Here is a 10,863-nt window from a genome sequence, read left to right as displayed (position 1 = left end):
GTCTGAATATGCGTCTCTATATGTGCCCCTGTGAGTGTCTGAATATGTGTCCTTTTACGTGTCTATATGTGCCCCCGTGAGTGTTTGAAAATGTGTCACTTTGTGTGCCCTTGTGAGTGTCGGATTATGCATCCCTACGTGTCCCCCTGTGAGTGTCTGAAAATGTGTCCCTATACGTGCCCCTGTGAGTGTCTGAGTATGAGTTCCTATGTGTGCTTCTGTGAGTGTCAGAATATGTGTCATTTGGTGTGCCCCTGTGAGTGTCTGAAAATGCCTTTCTAGGTGTGCTCCTGTGAGTGTCTGAATATGTGTCTCTATGTGTGCCCCGTGAGTGTCTGAAAATGCCTTCCTACGTGTGCCTCTGTGAGTGTCTGATTATGTGTGCCTCTGTGAGTGACTGAATATGCGTCGCTATGTGTGCCCCTGTGAGTGTTTGAATAAACGTCCCTTTGTGCGACCATGTGAGTGTCTGAATATACGTTCCTAATTGTGACCCTGTGAGTGTCTGAATATGTGTCCCTATGAGTGCCCCTGTGAGTGTCTGAAAATGTGTCACTTTTTGTGCCCTGTGAGTGTCTGATTATGTGTGCCTCTGTGAGTGACTGAATATGCGTCCCTATGTGTGCCCCTGTGAGTGTCTGAATATGTGTCCCTATACGTGCCCCATATGTGCCCCTGTGAGTGTTTGAATAAACGTCCCTTTGTGTGCCCCTGTGAATGTCTGAATATGCGTTCCTAATTGTGACCCTGTGAGTGTCTGAATTTGTGTCCCTTTGAGTGCCCCTGTGAGTGTCTGAAAATGTGTCACTTTGTGTGCCCTGTGAGTGTCTGATTATGTGTGCCTCTGTGAGTGACTGAATATGCGTCCCTATGTGTGCCCCTGTGAGTGTCTGAATATGTGTCCCTACACGTGCCCCATATGTGCCCCTGTGAGTGTTTGAATAAACGTCCCTTTGTGCGACCATGTGAGTGTCTGAATATGCGTTCCTAATTGTGACCCTGTGAGTGTCTGAATATGTGTCCCTATGAGTGCCCCTGTGAGTGTCTGAAAATGTGTCACTTTGTGTGCCCTGTGAGTGTCTGATTATGTGTGCCTCTGTGAGTGACTGAATATGCGTCCCTATGTGTGCCCCTGTGAGTGTCTGAATATGTGTCCCTATACGTGCCCCATATGTGCCCCTGTGAGTGTTTGAATAAACGTCCCTTTGTGTGCCCCTGTGAATGTCTGAATATGCGTTCCTAATTGTGACCCTGTGAGTGTCTGAATATGTGTCCCTATGAGTGCCCCTGTGAGTGTCTGAAAATGTGTCACTTTGTGTGCCCTGTGAGTGTCTGATTATGTGTGCCTCTGTGAGTGACTGAATATGCGTCCCTATGTGTGCCCCTGTGAGTGTCTGAATATGTGTCCCTATACGTGCTCCATATGTGCCCCTGTGAGTGTTTGAATAAACGTCCCTTTGTGCGACCATGTGAGTGTCTGAATATGCGTTCCTAATTGTGACCCTGTGAGTGTCTGAATATGTGTCCCTATGAGTGCCCCTGTGAGTGTCTGAAAATGTGTCACTTTGTGTGCCCTGTGAGTGTCTGATTATGTGTGCCTCTGTGAGTGACTGAATATGCCTCCCTATGTGTGCCCCTGTGAGTGTCTGAATATGTGTCCCTATACGTGCCCCATATGTGCCCCTGTGAGTGTTTGAATAAACGTATCTTTGTGTGCCCCTGTGAATGTCTGAATATGCGTTCCTAATTGTGACCCTGTGAGTGTCTGAATATGTGTCCCTATGAGTGCCCCTGTGAGTGTCTGAAAATGTGTCACTTTGTGTGCCCTGTGAGTGTCTAATTATGTGTCCCTTTCTTTGCCCCTGTGAGTGTCTGAACACGAGTCCCTATGTGTGCCCCTGTGATTGTCTGATTATGGGTCATTATTTGTGCCCCTGTGGGTGTCAGAATATGTATCCCGCTGTGTTCCCTTGCGATTGTCTGAATAAAAGTGTCCCTATGTGTGCCCCTGTGGGTGTCTGAGTATGCGTCTCTATGTGTGCCCCTGTGAGTGTCTGAATATGTGTCCTTTTACGTGCCCCATATGTGCCCCCGTGAGTGTTTGCAAATGCGTCACTTTGTGTGCCCCTGTGAGTGTCTGAAAATGTGTCCCTTTACGTGCCCCTGTGAGTGTCTGAGTATGAGTCCCTATGTGTGCTTCTGTGAGTGTCAGAATATGTGTCACTTGGCGTGCCCCTGTGAGTGTCTGAAAATGCCTCCCTACGTGTGCCCCTGTGAGTGTCTGAATATGCGTCCCTATGTGTGCCCCTGTTTGTGTCTGAATATTCGTCCCTCTAAGTGCCCCATATGTGCCCTTTCATAATGCCAATTTGTTTCGTAAAATACAAATATGATGATAATTAAAAATTAGCTGTGTGTATTGTTTCTCACAGGATACACCCGCTTATGTATTAGGCGGTTTGAAATAGGTTTAAATTTGTTTTGCTGAGTATTAGGTTTGAAGTTTAACCTAAAAATTATTTGTGAAAATTTCATTTTTTCAACAAGATTCCTTGAAAGTTCAACAAGAATCATGAAAAGTTCATTGACTCTTGTTCATAAGTTTAAGAGTTTTTAACAGACTGGTTGCTTGAAATCTTTTTGTTACGACTTTCGCAATGAAAATAACGGAGTGTTTTTTCTCGGGCTAATTTTTTAAAGAAAGGTGCTTTGAGAGAGTTCTGCATATGCTCAAACTGCAGGTTCATGTTTTAAACAATTATGCGGAAAAACTGAATTCAACGATCAGAAAACTTCAGAATTAAAGGCTACTAAATAACTATATTCGTTATGAAAATTAACCAATTGTTTTGAAATTTTCAACTCAAATTGCCATCGCACACAACTCAAATTGAGATAAAGTGACAAAAAATCTGAAAATGATTGAGAAAATTGACCAAAAAGCTCCATAAAAGTTGGTAATTATATTTATTTTTTCAATGTCAAACCTACAATCTTGAAAACCAGAGAACATTGAAACAACAGCAGTGAACGCTGTTCAAACAAAAAAGAACATAATATGGATCCTTTCGGTTGCGGATTCGTGAACTTTGGCGGCAATTTAAAACTTGAGCTCATAAAATCCGCAGTTTTGATCACAATTTTTACTATGGTTTTCGCAGTCAAAGTTATAGCCCTTGGTCAACGAATCCACAGTCAAAAATCAAATCAAAGGGCTTTGGCTTTGTTGATATCTTTTTTGCAGCTCCAGGACCATCTAATCCACCTTGCAAAAAGTACTCACCTAAGTTTGATAATGTTGCGATAGTCTTTCCCCTCTTCTTCTTTGTTAGCCGCTCCATCGTTAAGGCCACCCCACGCTAACTTTGCGGGTTAAATATTAAGAAAGGGTGCAAGTAATTGGGCGGTTCGGGGTATCTTAAATGTGCGAGGGGATGGGCTATCTTTTACCTTGTGTAAAAGGTGATTAAGCGTTAAAAAAGTAACATTAGCACCCCTTACTCCAATCAACCCCATATTTTCAAGCTTGTTTCTAAACCTCCTATAATCTACCCCCGCACATCCCCCAACACCAACACTCATTTATCCACTCTCCCGCTTTTAAACCGCTCATTTGTAGCCCCCAACCTCTTAATTGAAAGAACTGCGTTACATAAAAAGAGTAAAAATTTATCATAAGAAGGTAAGAAAAATGACGTGAAAAAGAAAAATAAAAACTAATTGGAACAGCAACATTAGTTTAAAATGAATCAGAAAAAAGGCAATTGCGCTAAAAAATATGTGTGAATGATCATTAACAATCATATTACTACTGTCGTTTTGTGACTTCCTGATATCTTAAACGTAAATGTGAACACTCTTTAATAGTTGACTGTATGATAAAGTTGGTAACTAAATATGAGAAACCATGGAATTGAAAACTCAAAAGACTAATAGTTCAACAATCATTATCATGGCAACCACAGAGGGATCTGGACTCCTCTACCAGTACTCCACGGCAATTTCATCCAGGTTTTCTAGATGGACCAGGACCAGGCAAGATCTTTCCAAAACCTGTACTAGCCTTCATACAATATGCATTAAAAAACAATTAGTTACGGCTGCGTTTCATTGTTGCATTAGTTGCAAGTAAGAGTTTATATTGGTATTGTACTCAAAATTGTGAGTGAGGTATGTTTCACTCGAAAGACCGAAGCCAGTTTTTTGTCTCAAAAGTTCTGATTTAAGTCAATGTACATGAATGGCGTAGGTAATACAGTTTTTTAATAGGTCAGAACACTTTCCATCACAGTTTTAAGACGCGTTTTTTTTGCTGCTTTAATTTAAAATCATGAAAAACTCCTCGGGGAAACAACAACATATTTCGACAAAAAGAAGCCTTTTTTGCATTTTTAAGCTTGGTGTTCCTGACCCATCATTAACTTAGATTTCTTTATAAGAAAAAAAGCGCTGTAGAGTTCATAACTCATCTAAAGATAAAAAACAAAAACAAGGTTGTTGAAAGTTTTTTAAACTTTCAAAATGGATTAGAAGGAAACACTACGCGTATTAAAGTTTCTGATTCAATGTAAATAGGTTCTCAAAGTCAGTTGAAATTTTCTGTTGTTTCATAAAAATTTCCACTTATACACACAAAAAAAAGTTTTTATCGAATTCAGTTTTGAGATTTAATTTCTTTAATTCATATAGACTAACAAAAATAATCTGGGCAATATTTTTCTCACGCACGATATTTTTTGAATGAGAATCCTGGGCGTCCGGAACGGTGCGATGCTACGGCATCCTACGTCGAAGACTACAGCGACTTACAACATCCACTTCAACAATTGGTTTTTCAATTTCTCGGAGCCTTTGCTACCTTACAAATTTATTTCAAAGCTTACTTCGAAAAATAAAAACCAATTGGAACAGCAACATTATAAAAAAAGGCAAACGCGCTAAAATAGTATGTGTGAATAAATATTAACAATCATAATACTACTGTCGTTTTGTGACTTCCTGATATCTTAAACGTAAATGTGAACACTCTTTAATAGTTGACTGTATGATAAAGTTGGTAACTAAATATGAGAAACCATGGAATTGAAAACTCAAAAGACTAATAGTTCAACAATCATTATCAAGGCAACCACAGAGGGATCTGGACTCCTCTACCAGTACTCCACGGCAATTTCATCCAGGTTTTCTAGAGGGACCAGGACCAGGCAAGATCTTTCCAAAACCTGTACTAGCCTTCATACAATATGCATTAAAAAACAATTAGTTACGGCTGCGTTTCATTGTTGCATTAGTTGCAAGTACGAGTTTATATTGGTATTGTACTCAAAATTGTGAGTGAGGTATTTTTCACTCGAAAGACCGAAGCCAGTTTTTTGTCTCAAAAGTTCTGATTTAAGTCAATGTACATGAATGGCGTAGGTAATACAGTTTTTTAATAGGTCAGAACACTTTTCATCACAGTTTTAAGACGCGTTTTTTTGCTGCTTTAATTTAAAATCATGAAAAACTCCTCGGGGAAACAACAACATATTTCGACAAAAAGAAGCCTTTTTTGCATTTTTAAGCTTGGTGTTCCTGACCCATCAGTAACTTAGATTTCTTTATAAGAAAAAGAGCGCTGTAGAGTTCATAACTCATCTAAAGATAAAAAACAAAAACAAGGTTGTTGAAAGTTTTTTAAACTTTCAAAATGGATTAGAAGGAAACACTACGCGTATTAAAGTTTCTGATTCAATGTAAATAGGTTCTCAAAGTCAGTTGAAATTTTCTGTTGGCTTCATAAAAATTTCCACTTATACACACAAAAAAAAGTTTTTATCGAATTCAGTTTTGAGATTTAATTTCTTTAATTCATATAGACTAACAAAAATAATCTGGGCATTATTTTTCTCACGCACGATATTTTTTGAATGAGAATCCTGGGCGTCCGGAACGGTGCGATGCTACGGCATCCTACGTCGAAGACTACAGCGACTTACAACATCCACTTCAAGAATAAGTTTTTCAATTTCTCGGAGCCTTTGCTACCTTACAAATTTATTTCAAAGCTTACTTCGAAAAATAAAAACCAATTGGAACAGCAACATTATAAAAAAAGGCAAATGCGCTAAAATAGTATGTGTGAATGAATATTAACAATCATAATACTACTGTCGTTTTGTGACTTCCTGATATCCTAAATGTAAATGTGAAAACTCTTTAACATTTGACTGTAGGATAAAAATGGTAACTAAATATAAGAAACCATGGAATTGAAAACTCAAAAAACTTGCTAGTTTTTTCATCAGAACAAACGTACGACTTCAAAGTTGGTTCCGTGCAGCTTTTGTCTTGCTCGCTAGTCAATTCTAGCTTTTATCTCGTTTGCCCGACAGAGCAAACCTTTCTCCTTATAGTTGGTTAAGCTCAGCTTTCTCGTCGCTTTGCTAGCAATCCTAGCATTTTCAGTTAGTTCTTCAGAACAAACCGTTCTCCCTAAAATTGGTTAAACCCAGCTTCTTCGTCGCTTCGCTAATGTAACTAGCACTTTTTGTTTGTTCGCTAGAACAAACCATTCTACTTAAAGTTAGTTAAACCCAGCTTCTTTGTCCCTTCGCTAGTAGTCTCTAGCGTTTTTCCTTTGTCAGTTAGATCGAGTTTTCTATTGAAAATTGATTCCGCCCAGCGTTTGTCTCGCTTGCTAGTCAACTCTATCTTTTCTCGTTTGCTCGACAGTGCCAACCTTTCTACTTGAAGTTGGTTAAACCCAGCTTCCTTGTCGCTTCGCTAGTGTATCGAGCATTTTTTGTTTGTTCGTCATAACAAAACGTTCTCTCTAAAGTTGGTTAAACCCAGCTTCTTCATCGCTTCGCTAGTAAAACTAGCAATTTTTGTTTGTTGGTCAGAACAAACCGTTCTCGTTAAACTGGTTAAATCCAGCCTCTTTGCCGCTTCGCTAGTAGTCTCTAGCTTTTTCCGTTTGTCTGTAAGAGCAAGCTTTTCTCCTGAAAATTGGTTCACCCAGCTTTTGCCTCGCTTGCTCGTCATCTCTAGCTTTTCTCGTTTGCTCGACAGTGCCAACCTTTCTACTTGAAGTTGGTTAAACCCAGCTTCCTTGTCGCTTCGCTAGTGTATCGAGCATTTTTTGTTTGTTCGTCATAACAACACGTTCTCTCTAAAGTTGGTTAAACCCAGCTTCTTCATCGCTTCGCTAGTAAAACTAGCAATTTTTGTTTGTTGGTCAGAACAAACCGTTCTCGTTAAAGTTGGTTAAATCCAGCCTCTTTGCCGCTTCCCTAGTAGTCTCTAGCTTTTTCCGTTTGTCTGTAAGAGCAAGCTTTTCTCCTTAAATTTGGTTCACCCAGCTTTTGCCTCGCTTGCTCGTCATCTCTAGCTTTTCTCGTTTGCTCGACAGAGCAAACTTTTCCTCTTAAAGTCGGTTCAACCCAGTTCCCCGTCAGTTCCCCGTTGCTTCGCTAGTGTATCTAGCGTTTTTTTGTTTGCTCGTCAGAAAATTTTTTATCAAAGTTGGGTTAGCCCAGCTTCTTCTCCGCTTCGCTATTTGTCCCTACATTTCACCGTTTGCTCGCCAGAGCAAACTTTGCTCCTCAGCAGTACTCGTGCTTGTGTTTTTCAAAGCAAAGCCCTCTTCAAAATTACCAGTCGCCACTGGTTTTCCCTTACGGGCCCTAGGACACTATTTGACTAGTTCTTAATAGTATTTCATCCTTTTATCTCTTTGCTTGTTGGTCGGCTACCCAAGGGCTCCCAAAGTTAACAAGATTAGGAACCAATGGCACTGTAGATATTGTTCATTAGAAGAACTTGTTCGTCAACTGACAGCCAAAATAGCTCCCAAGAAGTCGACGATGTTTAGCTTTCCCTCGAGGATTTTGTTGCTCTCGTAACAGAAATTGAAAGTATAACTGATGAACTAGCTTTCTTTTCTTCTGATGAAGTCAACGACTGTTTAGAACGTACTTCTATATTGGCAATAGAAAATGCAAAGCAATTAAGCAAGTGATAAAGTACGAGAATACTTGCATCAAGACGGTACATCATTCAATCGTAGCTTAGTTGCTCCAGCTGAAAAAAAAACCATAGCTGCTTTTGCAACAGTGTGCAGTTCCAACGTTAATTCAGTTGCTACAGCAACAGTAACCACAAGCCGGTCATTCTTGAAAATGTTGTTTTTTGATGTGATGTTGTATATCTGATCTTGATTATATTATACCTAACGATTGTAAGTCTATTTTGTGGTTACGAGCAATGGCTCTTATACTTTCTGGTGAGAATTTTTTAAGTTTTGGCATGAGAGTAGGGAATGGAGTTAAGAGATATTTTTAATCCTCGTTTTGGTTTAGCTGTACTACATTGTGGCTATTTTCAGATCCACATGGGACAGCTGTCTCCAAAAATATGTGCGTCTTGAAAGTGTATCAAGAAAAAACACTTCATTTTTTTTTAGCAAAAAGGGATTCTTTTATAACATCGTTTACCTTTAAAAACGTATAATGGTGATACTTTTTTAGTACATTCGTAGTACCAGAGAAGGTTTCCCTCGTAGTCAAGGAAATTTGATCCAATACCTAGTGACAAATATCCTCCATGGGGTATTTTCAACACTCCTAATGCTAGTGATTGTAGATTTTGTGTACGTTCGAGTTCGCCTAGGCAATGAATTGATTCTAGTTCGGATATTGACCTTTCTTGAAAAAATCTGTTTAGGTGCAGTCTAGTTTCGTATATAGGTGTATATCATTGTGGATTGCGCCAAAATATGTATTATTCATCAGTGAAAGTTCTTGTAAACATGTACTATCTTTATCTTGTGGGTGAAGTTTTCTGCTAGGGTTTTCTGCGTTTTTCAAAAATGTTAACTGGATTTTTCATAGTTGCGGTTTTGGATTAAGTGATTCGGGTGTATCTTTATTTTTCCTGTTTTCATGCAAACCTTTTTCATATTTGACAAGAATTTCTGAATATTGAGTCGTGAAAAGTGGTGTTTTATTTTTACAAGCGACTTCTGTTTCAGGATAAGTTTGAAAAATTAGTTTGTTTTCAATACCGTTGATTTGATTTTGATCTTGTGATTTGACCTTTTTTTATTAGGGTTGACTTTTTCTAGCGGAATTGATTCAAAAAGCGACCATTCCAGGCAACCATTTTTGCTTGTTTTTAGCAACTTGAAAGGTGGTACACGTGTTTTCAGGGAACCAAACAATGGTTGCCTGAGTTCGATTGATAGGATCGCAGTAACTTTAGTCATTTTTACAAGGTAAGTGTATTCCTTGATTTTATATAGTATTATCTTTAAAGTCTTGTGTTAATTGTACCTTTTGTAATTGTAATTTTCAATCAAAAAAATAAATTTCTTAGTATCTTTTATTTCTTGTGTCAGCTTTACAGTTAGAGGGATTATCAATTTCAAAATGTGGCATCCAATTTTTTTTATGTAGATCATAAGTTTAACGTCTGTGTGCGCCGTGGAACAGGTATTTAGCGTCTAGATTAATAAGACATTGGTATATCTCAAGTTCTGCTTGATTTTCAGAGTCTGGGAAAGCTTGAAGTTTTATTAATTTGCGGTTTGAGCCTTTATTCGTAGTTAATTTTAATCGTCTTAGTTCGTTTTGGCAGTCTTCGGGATTTAGATATAAAAGTCTGTTAACATTACATTGATAAAAATATTCGTGATCGAGTCTTTTGTTGTTTCCATTTGAAACTTGTGAGCGATGTACTTCTTTCTCTGATAATTTTACTGTGAGTTTATATCCTGTTCAAGTTGTAGCTCGTTCTTTTGAATAACGTTTTGCTATTATGTTTGTTGCTTCTCGGTCCTGTCGTTCAGATTAGCATTGTGCTACATGATTTATTGCGTAATCCTGTAATGTTTTTTGTTGATTTTCTTCACAATCTTAATGCGTAACTAGAAAATCGTGTGGTCCTGTTCGGGGGAAAGGATTTTGATAAGGTGGAGGTTCTAAACAAACAAGGGGGACAGAGGTTTAAGTAAGAAAACTATTAAACGATTCATGTGTAAGATAGTCCTGAATATGGGTTGTAGAAGGTTATGTATGCAAGTGTCTTTTTTGTATATCTATCGTATTTCTATATATCTGTTGTAATAAATAGAAGACGTAAATACTGAACTGTTTTTTTTTGGTGGATCTAAAGGCTTGGGTGATGAACTGCATTTTTTAAGTTTTTTTGTTTTTTTTTTCTCAATTTTAGGAGTTGAATTATCTTAAGTAAGAATCTTTATTTTTATTTTCTTGTATATCTCTGTGGATGAGGAGTCTATATTGTAATCGGTTCAGTGCCCAATTATGTAGTCTATTGCTGTCAAGATATTGACCAAACAGGGGAGAGGGTTTCTGGTCGTGACAGAGAGGTGTCGGATGATAGATCTAAAGGATCGTTTACTAAGTTTTTTTCGCCTTGAGTCAATGCTTGTGTGATCCAATGTGGAAGACGGTGTTGAAGAGGGTGGGGGGTGCTAAGGGGCAGTAAAGGGGTTTTCACGATTTTGATCGGAAGTTATTGTTGATCCTAAACAGTCCGTTGGGATATTTAGAGTATTTTGTTGTGAAATCGTTTTTAATGATGGAGTAGTTTTTTGAGTTGTTTTACTAGAGAGGTGTAAAAAGCATGGAGATGGTGATAAGGGTATATTGAAATGAAGTCTGGGTTTTGCGAAGTTTCTATTTCTACGGGGTTGGAAAATTTGTGTTTCTCTTGTAGATGTTTGATTTTGTTTTTGGCTTGGATGTCTAGTTCGAAGTGTAGACGTTGTAAGTTGGTTCGTAATGAGGTTCGCTTAAAGTTGCGTGGCGGATTGCTGGTTTTAAAGTTTCAGATAATGATGCGTGTCTTTCTTCTAAT

The sequence above is a fragment of the Symsagittifera roscoffensis genome, chromosome 7 (genome assembly GCF_963678635.1).
Source record: "Symsagittifera roscoffensis chromosome 7, txSymRosc1.1, whole genome shotgun sequence".
NCBI classification, from domain to species: domain Eukaryota; kingdom Metazoa; phylum Xenacoelomorpha; order Acoela; family Convolutidae; genus Symsagittifera; species Symsagittifera roscoffensis.
This window is presented reverse-complemented; position numbering follows the sequence as displayed.